General features: G+C 40.9%; 1 long non-coding RNA gene across 1 annotated transcript; it reads left to right on the top strand.

Annotated features, from left to right (window-relative positions):
* Window positions 1-660: 660 nt before the first annotated feature.
* Window positions 661-2440, top strand: LOC145109835 (uncharacterized). Its single transcript, XR_013709245.1, has 7 exons — window positions 661-1006; window positions 1076-1177; window positions 1292-1351; window positions 1428-1483; window positions 1824-1895; window positions 1967-2004; window positions 2244-2440. It is a non-coding gene; the product is annotated as an uncharacterized LOC145109835 (long non-coding RNA).
* Window positions 2441-11115: the final 8675 nt, after the last annotated feature.

The following is an 11115-nucleotide window of genomic DNA, read 5'->3' as shown; positions in this document are numbered from 1 at the left end:
CGGTATACAGTGTAAGCAATCCCATGTTTGTATGTATCATCATAGCATCCAACGACCCGATTCATCTGATTTTGTTGTTGTCACCCTATAAAAAAAACCCTAACTTTTTTAGATGGTTGATTTATAGTAGAGATAAGGAGGAGTATCTGGAAGGAGGCGTTTCCACACAGACAAATATAGACGGTATATCTTATTTCTATGTCAATATCAAAACTCATCATACCATTTTTTTATTTTGCATCTTTATTATTGTTCTTAAGCAAGTTGTATTTCTCCTGCTCCTTTGTGATATGAGATTTTATAGGTTGTATTATTATTGTGTTTGGTGAATGACTTTGAAAACACACCCTGAAAAGAGGAAAGTAATAATCTATGGATGTTAAATGTTTCTTTATCACGTGTGTTATTTGGAATAAATGGTAGATAAATGTGTTAGATGAAATAAAGTTATTAGGTGGAGATGAGTCATGATTTCAGAGATATTGCTGTAAAATTGAAGAGCTTAGCTTGAAAAATGTACGATTAAAGTGTATATGATTCATATTAATTGAATCAAGTAGTCAGGTTACAAATGCTTTTTCTATTATATATGATAATGATAATGCCATTTATGTTTCGTCTTTAGAATATAAAAGAAATCCATGAAGAGTTGGAATTCAAACTCTCGGGACCTCTAAAGCATTAGTTCAACAGGATGAAGAGGCCATCTTGCCCATTTTGCTATGAAAATCATATAAAAAGGTAAATTCAGCACACTGTCAAACAGCACCACACACCATCATTCCCATCCCCCACGTCTCTTGGCAGAAAATCACACATCGCAGCAAAACCCTAAACAGAACCAGCTAATTGATTGTTTTCAATGCAAATGTGTCGGATTTCTATTCCTTTTTCTTGACATTTCATTGGGGTGGGTTCCATTATTCTACAAATAAATTTGAGTCTTTTTCTTCAATTTCCATACAAGATGAAGGCATTGCAAGCCATTGTCACAAGGTGTGATAAGGTAAAATCAAATAGTTTTAAGTTGTTTTATCCTTTTTTTAATTTGTTAATATGGTAACTTAACTTGCAGATTAGTGTTGAGAATCTATGCTCTAAGCAAGTTGCAAATGAAGTTGAGGTTCGAGGACCTCCGGTTTCAAAAGCTTTTGATAATCAAGGAAATCCTACTAAGGTATTATTTTTACCTTTAATATGTTAGATACACGAGTTGAATCCAAGTTAGAAGGGTGGTTTTGTCTTTTCACCTTTGTAGTTAACTTATACTGACTGATGCTTTTTCAAGCAGCAGAAGGGTTTTGTCGTAGAAATTCTGTAACAATGGACTCATTGTATAAAAAAACAGAAGGTATATCTTTATATAATCATCACTTGGATTCAATAAAACTTATTTTATGAAATAAAACGATTATTTTTTTTTATAGGCAAGACAGAGTATGTTTATGTTCGTGTGATGGAGTGTGCACAACTTGCTCTGGAGGTATAATATACCTTATACAATATGCAAATAGTTAAACATTTTCTTCAGTTTCATTTTGTGTAATCTATTTAAAATTAAATATTGCATAGGTGTTTTTATTTATAGGTTTTATGTAGTAATATCTTGATCAAATTAATGAATATGATAATGTATTTATATCTGATAGGTTTTATCAAAAGAGTTGCCTGGTGCAATTAGTAAAATATCATTTCCAAAATCCATGCATTGGAACTCCGAGTTGTGTCCCTTGTAACTAATTACCAAAAAATTAAATAAATTCATGGTTAATTAATATGTGAATAGTTAATAATCATATAATTTTGCTATCATTTATATTTAGCCGACCTATTCGTTGGATTTTGGCACTTCATGGAGATACATTTGTTCCTTTTTCATTTGCTGGTATTTTAAGGTAAGTGATTATTTCATGCAATTGTGATTCTTTTTTTAATCACTTTTTTTATGATTATTTTTTTATTGCAGTGGTAATGTTTCTCATGGTCACCGTAATACAAAATCAGGTAATATCTTTCAATTTGTCTCCTATTATTATCTATATTTTTTTTCAATCTCTTGACCTTACATGAAAAGGTGGCATTTTTGTTAATGAGTTACAATTGTATTTTTTTTTCCTCAGGTAACTAAAATCATGGAAACATGTTTCAATAGCAATACTCTTAAAAATCTTATTTATTTATTATTTGATGTGTTCTGTTACCGGTTGAAGTTTGATTGGATCTTCTTTTGGTGTTATCTGCAGCTACATTCTCGATGTGTGATTGCAAAGCCAAATTTACTCTCATAACTCCTAATACCATTGCAACTAAAACCAAGATTAAATCGTGTCAAATAGCGAACAGTTCCCTTTTCTACTATCCACTAAAGATAAAACGGTAAAGTTTTAGAACAGATGTAAGGGAACATAATGTATATTGATAAGGTACGTTGTGAATTTTTTTCATTTAAACGATAATAAATTTTTGTAAACTTTACGAGAAATGTGAAATTGTGACACCAGTTTTGTAGATGGATCTACTTTTACATAGAATAATGATAGGAATAGTTTTTGTTTATTTGTAAGTTCAATTACTGAAATTGAGATATGGATTGGGATTAGAAAACCAGTTTAACGTAATCAGTTCAATGTAACTCAATAATATTTTTATGTTTTGTCCATTTCTTTGGCGTTTCCAACCCCGCAAAGCGGGGATTCTTCCCTGGTTATTTTTACAAATTAAAACCTAATCTTCAAACTCCCATTTAAATTCTTTAAAAGCATCCCCTCTTAGGGATATGTTGACAAATTTGGTCCCAAATCCCAACTTGGATTTAAAATATACACTTCAGCCCACTGCTTTGGAAATAAATTACAAAATCAGTCCCCTTGTTGAATTAATTTAGCAAATCCGTCCTTATAATTTATTATTTGAGCAAAGCATACTTAGTAATTAATACCAAAACTACCCTTAGTTTATTCGGTAACAAAAATATTCCTGAAAGTTTATTTTAAATGCAAGGAGCATCACGTTGCGGTTTCTCACGTCACGCTTAGTTCTCGAATTTATATGTTTAAGGTGAGTAATTACGGTCCCTTTTTAGTGTTTTTATTATTTTGGGGAGAATACATATGAAAAACATTTATCTATTATGAAATATGCGTGCAAAAACATATATCTAATTATAATCGATATTTTATCAAAGTTTTATATCATAACTAGTTTATATTGACATACCTATGATGTTGTTATTTAAACATGTTACAAACTAGAAAATATAACTTAACATTTTACTAAATGATCTTATGACTTTATGCGATAATGCATGTCATAAAATGTGTACTACAAATGTTTATCAACTTTGTATCATTATATCTATATATTTCATGTGTTTATACATATGTTAAAAAGGTATGTATAAATTATAACACTCATATCTTTGAATTTATACATGCACTTGAGAAACTTACCATTTATTTAAGCGAGTAAAATATACTTTTACGGATAAATCGAACTTACTCGGCTTTTATAGTGAAACTTTATCGTATAACATAGTTAATGGCCTTTGTAGTGAGACACTATTCATTACCTAAGTTTAACCACTTAGTATACCCATTTGGCTATAACCATTAATCTCGGAGCAAGATACGTATGTATAGATCTACACGCGTTGACATCCCCACCTACAGTTGCTAGCTACAACCTCGACGGATCAATCAAAGCAGGTGAGCAGACTCCTGTGATCTTTGGTATGGTCAAGGAGGGTATAATGGAGGTATTGGAGGAGCGCTTGGGCTCTTTCCGTTATGAGATGGTTGCCTTGATTAGGGCACGTTCGTTGACTTTCAGGGAGTTCCGAGCATGAGGGGCTCCGGAGTACTTCGGGGAGAAGGACCCGATCGCGAGCAGACAATAGTTAGCGGATGCCACTAACGCCTTATCCACTAGCAGTTGTCCCGATAGGGCAAATGTCAGACTTGCTTCCTGTATTCTAAAATACAGAGCTCAAGATCGGTGGGAGGGGTTTGGGCGCTCCGTTGGTGATGAGGAGGTTGATTCTATGACATTGGATGATTTTGTGACTAGATTCCAAGTTGAGTTTGCACGAGTGATTGAGGTTCAACAGTTGGCGAGGGAGTTTCAGGACCTTCGCCAAACTACTGAGATGGTGGCTGAGAACACCGCGATGTTCTGTGAGAACGCGTTGTTGGTTCCGCAGTATGTGGCGGGTGAGAAGATGAAGAGAGCGAGATACCATGAGATGTTGAGGAGTGATATTCAGCAGTTCATGAGCCGATCCAGTTGCAAGACACTGGAGGATATGATTGCGAGGGCCAGAGATAGGGAGATTGATCTAGAGATGGAGAGGAAGAGGAAGTCGGATCGGGCTCAGGTTTCAGGGGGTTTGGGCAAGAGGCCTAAGGTATTTGACTCGAGATCGAGGGGCCAGCCGGGCCGAAGCCGTTGTGGCAAGTGCGGCAAGATGCACTATGGGGCGTGTAGGGTAGGTGGTTCTGGCTGCTTCAAGTGCGGCCGGACGAGTCATATTAACAGGGATTACAATGCTACTACTACCACCACCACCCAAAATATCTCATCTGATTTGCTTCCATTGCAGTCAGAGGGACCACAATAAGGCCCATTGCCCGAGTCTGGTAGTCGCGGGACCAGTGGTAGCACCCTCTCCAACGACTCTTCGAATTACTGATGGCCGTCAGGGCAAGGCGGATGTGCCGGTTGTGAAGGGCAGGGCTTTTCAGCTGACGGGCGAGGAGGCTCGTGCAGCACCGGATGTGGTGACGGGTATGTATCTTCTCCTTATCTCTTTATTTATATTTAAATGCCTGCTTATATTTGTGTGTTTTATTTTAGGATCGTTCCTCGTGAACGGTATTTCTGCCTTGGTATTGTTTGATTCAGGGGCTACCCGATCTTTTGTATATCTTGCACTCAGCAAGCGGTTTGTTGGAGCTCCGGGGGAGTTGGACTTTGTCACACCCCGAAACCGATGGCGGAAACGTTCAGGGGCGGAGGACGTCATGTATAGCATCACAACCAATGTATAATAGCAACCATAGCAACACAACCATCGCAGTGTATACATATATGAAAATGTTTACATCAATTTGAAAACTTGTTTGAATTACATCAGAGAGTATATATAAAATATAAACATAAGACTCTTATTGCTCCAGCTTCTCAAAAATCCAGCAGGTACCTGTCTACTGATTTCCTGAGAATACAAGCAGTTTGAAAATATCAACATAAAGCTGGTGAGTTCATCAGCAGTAGTTTGTAATGAAAACTTGTTGATGAGCTCATAAAAAGTATTTTGTATAGCGTCAAGAAAATCCGATATTTTCTTTAACTGAAAATGTAGCGTTATCCGTTCCATATAAACCATGAATGTTCGTTACTGAAAACTGTAGTGATATGTGAAAATACTACTTTATGTGACTAGCTAAGGCTAATCATGAAGTATAAGTATATTGTATATGAAATCCTTGCATAATCGATTTTGGTTGAAAACCCTGGCTTCAGCCTTTATACATAGTGTGTTAGTTCTATTTAGTATAAATAAAACTGTTGAAGAGTGACAGGTCGTAAACTAAAGGTGATTTATACATAATGTGAGTCGTATAACCATGCTTGATATGACTAGAGACCTTTCCAACGTTCTTCAGACGTCGAGTTAAATGACATTTGTCACCCTGGGCATGCCTGCCCAACTGTAGCTAGCAGTTCGGGTGTGGGATTGTCAGTCCCGAATAGATCTATTCACAAATCTCACGCTCTCCCTCCAGGAGACTCTGGTTATACTATGATAGGATTTATCCCTGTACACCTAAGGGTACAGTAGCGAAGTAGCGCGTCACAGTATCATACAATCTAATTTACATGTAGAGTAGTAGCGTTCTACCATAGTGAAAATCCGTATATATATACCGTATGTAGCGATAATTACAGTTATGAGTACCATGATAAAATAGTGATGCAACCTGTAAACTTTTGCTGTCTTAATGCATATGTTTAGTAGTGAAAGTTTCTATACTTGTTATGTTTAGAAAAAAATCCCAAACTATACCGATTATAGTTTGCATGTAAAACGTAGTGAATAGCAAGTCCGGAAAACTGTGCAAGTTTAGTGAAAACGTCCATTATGCTCAACACAGTACAAAAGGGTTAAAGTATGAGAATTGCATGAGTTTTGAAAACATTTATGTTTAGCTTGTATTCCCCCCCCCTGAAAACATTAAAAATACGGAAAATGTAGGGGTATGAACTCACCTTGAGCGATTGGTTTGATTGAAAGATCGATACGGAAAGCTGGGTGTTCAAGTGAAGTCTTAATCACGATTCGATCCTAATTATCACGCAATGACACATAAAAGAGTCAAATGAATGTATTTAACCACTATAAGTGATGGAAAACCACTCTAGAGACTTGGAAATGCTTGTGGGGACCCTATATGATCAAACGAGGGAGGTGTACAGCCAACAGTGTGCGTGTGCGGCCAGGGTGTGCGGTCAGCATATGTGTGCGGTTGCATACAGGAGTGTACGGCCGTACAGAGGACGTGTGCGGTCGTACAAGGGAGTGTGCGGTCGTACATAGAGGTGTGGGGCCGTACATAGAGGTATGCGGCCGTGCAGTCTTCATTCATGCTAAAAATGTTGCTTTTCAAGTGTTTCCAAGTCAATACCAAGTCCAACTAGCAAATGGAGGCCAAACTCTCACATTGGAGAGTCTTTCAAGAGTGTGCGGCCACCCTTATGAAGGTGTGCGGCCGTACACCTTCATATGATGAAGAACATGATGAAACTTTGATGATTAAAAGCTTAGATCAATGGGTCCTTCATGTATGATAAGCTAGGTGATGGAAAACTCACGTTTTTGAGGCCTTGAGAGTGTTCTTGGATGAAGTTCTTAGAGAGAGAAAGTAGAGAGAGAAAGTAGAGTGCAGCCAAATGAAAAGAATGAGTGAAGGGGTCACCCTATATAAATAGGGATGAGTGTACGGCTGGAGGATGGGTGTGTGGCCGTACACTCATGTGTGCGACCGTACACTCATGTGTGCGGCCGTACACACCTTCCAAGAGGGTGTATGGCCCGGTTTTCTCATTATGGGACGTACTGACTCATTCCTAAACTCAACCTTGGTCAAATGCAAGCTTAGAACATTTAAATGAACCCTTGAATGACACCAGGAATCAACAAAACAAGTTGAATATTGATTGAATCGACTAAGTGTACAGGATTGAAGTTCCGGGTTGTCACATCATCCCCCCGTTAGAGGGAATTTCGTCCCGAACTTCAGGAATAAAGTACAATCATGAACTTGAAAAGAGATGGGGGTACTTTTGCTTCATTGAATCCTCGCGCTCCCAAGTGAATTCAGGACCCCGCTTGGCATTCCAACGGACCTTCACTATCGGGATGCGACTCTGTTTTGGTACGTTTGACTTCCCGATCCATGATTTCGACAGGTTCTTCCACGAAGTGTAGACCCTCGTCCAATTCGATCTCGTCGAGAGGGATCACAAGTGTCTCATCGGACAGACACTTCTTTAGGTTCGACACGTGGAAGACAGGATGGATGTTGCTGAGCTCTCGTGGTAACTGAAGTTTGTATGCTACGGGACTGATCCTAGCAAGGATCTCAAATGGTCCAATGTACCTTGGGTTTAGCTTTCCACGTTTTCCGAAACGTATCATGCCTTTCCAAGGCGAGACCTTCAGAAGGATGCGGTCACCGACCTGGAATTCCAAGGGTTTTCGTCGCTTATCGGCATAGCTCTTTTGTCTATCTCGTGAGGCTTTCAGTCGTTCTCGGATTTGCACGATCTTTTTATTCGTCTCTCGGATAATCTCAGGACCAGCGAGAGTGCTGTCGGGGACTTGACCCTTGACTAGCTGCGTGTCACCCACTTCAGACCAGCACAGAGGGGATCTGCACTTGCGGCCATAGAGGGCTTCAAACGACGCAGCCTTGATGCTGGTATGGTAGCTGTTGTTGTAGGAAAATTCGACCAAAGGAAGATGAGTGTCCCATGACGCGCCGAAGTCGATGACGCAGGCTCTCAACATATCTTCCAATATCTGAATTGTTCTCTCACTCTGTCCATCAGTCTGCGGATGATAAGTCGTGCTCATTTCCAATTTAGTTCCAAGAGCCTTTTGTAGTGATTGCCAGAATCTCGAGGTAAACCTGCTATCTCGGTCGGAGATAATAGATACAGGTACCCCATGAAGGCGAACTATCTCTTGAATGTAGATTCGTGTGAGTCTCTCCGTCTTGAAGTTTTCTTTGATTGGCATGAAGTGGGCAGACTTCGTCAACCGATCGACAATTACCCAGAGGGCATCGTGCCCACTCGGTGATCTAGGTAACTTAGTGATAAAATCCATTGTTATCCTTTCCCACTTCCACTCAGGTATTTCTGGCCGCTGAAGTAAACCTGAGGGCTTCTGATATTCCACCTTCACCTTGGCGCAAGTCAAGCACTTGCCCACGAAGGTTGCAATCTCCACTTTCATGTTTGGCCACCAATAGAGCTGTTTGAGATCCAGATACATCTTATCTAAACCTGGGTGAACGGAGTATTTCGTCTTGTGAGCCTCATTCATGACAACTTCTCTGTACCCGCCGAACTTTGGGGTCCAGATCCGGTTCATGAAAGAGTACACTCCGTCTCCATTGACCTCCAATTTCTTGTCCATTCCCCGCAAAGCTTCATCTGCCATGTTCTCGGGTTTTAAGGCTTCCAGCTGAGCCTCTCTGATTTGCGCGGACAGATGGGAATGGATTGTCACCTTACGCCCCGAATACTCCTTTTGGCTGAGGGAATCTGCTACCACATTGGCCTTCCCGGGATGGTAACGAATGTCGCACTCGTAGTCACTGAGTAACTCTACCCATCGTCGCTGTCTCATGTTTAACTCCTTCTGATCAAAGATATGCTGCAAGCTCTTATGGTCGGTGAAGATAGTGCACTTGGTTCCGTAGAGATAATGTCTCCAGATCTTTAACGCAAAGACGACTGCTCCCAATTCTAAATCGTGAGTTGTGTAATTGACTTCGTGTGTTTTCAACTGCCTCGAGGCATAGGCGATGACCTTTCCTCGCTGCATGAGCACACAGCCTAGGCCCTGATTGGATGCATCACAATAGACCACGAAGTCTTCCGTCCCTTCGGGCAGGGACAAGATAGGTGTGATGCATAGGGCCTGCTTTAATGTTTGAAACGCAGTGTCTTGCTTGGCTCCCCAACTAAAGGTTACCCCTTTTGCGTCAGGGTAGTTAAAGGCTTAGCGATTCTGGAGAAATTTTAAATAAACCTGCGATAATAGCCTGCGAGACCCAAGAATTGCCGGATTTCTGTGGGTGTCTTTGGTGCAGACCAATTCTCTATCGCTTTGATTTTGGAAGGGTCCCCGTGTATACCTTCCTTGATAACCACGTGTCCAAGGAAATTCAGCTTCCGGATCCAGAACTCACACTTTGAAATTTTTGCATATAGCTTCTCCGCCCTTAATGTTTCCAGCACCTGCCTCAAGTGCTGTCTATGATCATTCTCACTCCGGGAGTAGACAAGTATATCGTCAATGAACACGATCACGAACTTGTCTAGGAAAGGGCGGCACACTCGATTCATCAGGTCCATGAATATTGCCGGTGCATTGGTCAGACCAAAGGGCATTACTACGAATTCGTAGTGTCCATAGCGAGTTCGGAATGCTGTCTTGGGCACATCATTCTTGTGAACTCGCAACAGATGGTACCCTGATCTTAGATCTATCTTTGAGAAATAACTGGCTCCTTGAAGTTTGTCGAAGAGATCATCGATTCTAGGTAAGGGATATCGGTTCTTGATGGTCAGCTTGTTCAGTTCTCGGTAGTCAATGCACATCCGAAAGGATCCATCTTTCTTTTTCACGAATAAGATCGGAGCTCCCCAAGGTGAGGAACTCGGCCTTATAAACTCTTTGCTGATCAGCTCATTGAGCTGGCTGGATAACTCTTGCATCTCCGCTGGCGCTAACCGGTAAGGAGACTTAGCTACAGGAGTAGCTCCGGGGATCAAGTCGATACGAAACTCGACTTGACGTTCGGGAGGAATTCCTGGGAGATCTTCAGGGAAGACATCAGGAAAGTTGCAGACTTCGGGGATGCTCTCGAGGTCTTTAACTTTTTGCATCTCATCAACAACATGAGCTAGAAACGCATAGCATTCCTTCCATAGGTACTTCTGAGCTTTGATGCACGAGATGATACAAAGGTTCGAACTGAGTTTGTCACCATAAATCATGAGGGCTTCGCCAGAGGGAAGGTTGAGGCGAATAGCTTTTTCGAAACAAAGGATATCAGCACGATTGGGGCTCAACCAATCCATACCGATAATGACATCGAAACTCTTGATAGATACAGGCATAAAATCGATAGGAAAGGAATGATTGCCTAAGGTAAGAGTACATCCTATGAATATGTCGTTCGCGCTCTCTTTCTCTCTGTTAGCCATCTCGACGGTGAACGTTTCGGTTAAAGGTTGGGATTTACATTTGATTAGATGTTTGAAGGCATGACTAACAAAACTCCTCTCCACACCAGAATCGAAAAGAATGCATGCATGAGAGTTGTCAAGAAGGAACGTACCCGTAACAACGGTAGGATCAGCGACCGCTTCCTCCTGGCCCATCGCCAAAACCCTTCCTGAATTTCCACCAGTTGTTGCCTTGGGGCAGTTTCTCCTGAAGTGCCCAACCTCTCCACATCCATAACAAGCTTGACCAGCACCTACTCCCGCAGCCTGGTTGGTTGGTTAGGTTGGCACCTTGCAGTATCGACCTATGTGTCCCTTCTTTCCACAACTATTGCAACTCAACTCACGGCAGGGTCCGTGGTGATGTAAGTTGTACTTGTTGCACAAAGGTAGTTTCCCAGCATAAACACCGGTAGGTGCTTGGGTGGTAGGAACAGTAGCTGGAGCAGTAGCAGGAGCAGTAACAGCATGAATTGCCACTGTTTGTTGTTTCTTGGAGGGCTCCTGCGGAGACTGACCCTTGCATTTGTTCCAGGATTTCTTCCTCTTCTCACCACTCTCCTTTTGCGGCTCAGCGACCGCTGATGACGCATC

The sequence above is a fragment of the Lactuca virosa genome, chromosome 4, assembly GCF_052849685.1.
Source record: "Lactuca virosa cultivar CGN04683 chromosome 4, Lactuca_virosa_CGN04683_v6, whole genome shotgun sequence".
Lineage (NCBI taxonomy): Eukaryota > Viridiplantae > Streptophyta > Magnoliopsida > Asterales > Asteraceae > Lactuca > Lactuca virosa.
Note: the sequence above shows the minus strand (reverse complement) of the source record. Positions and strands in the feature narration are given on the sequence as shown.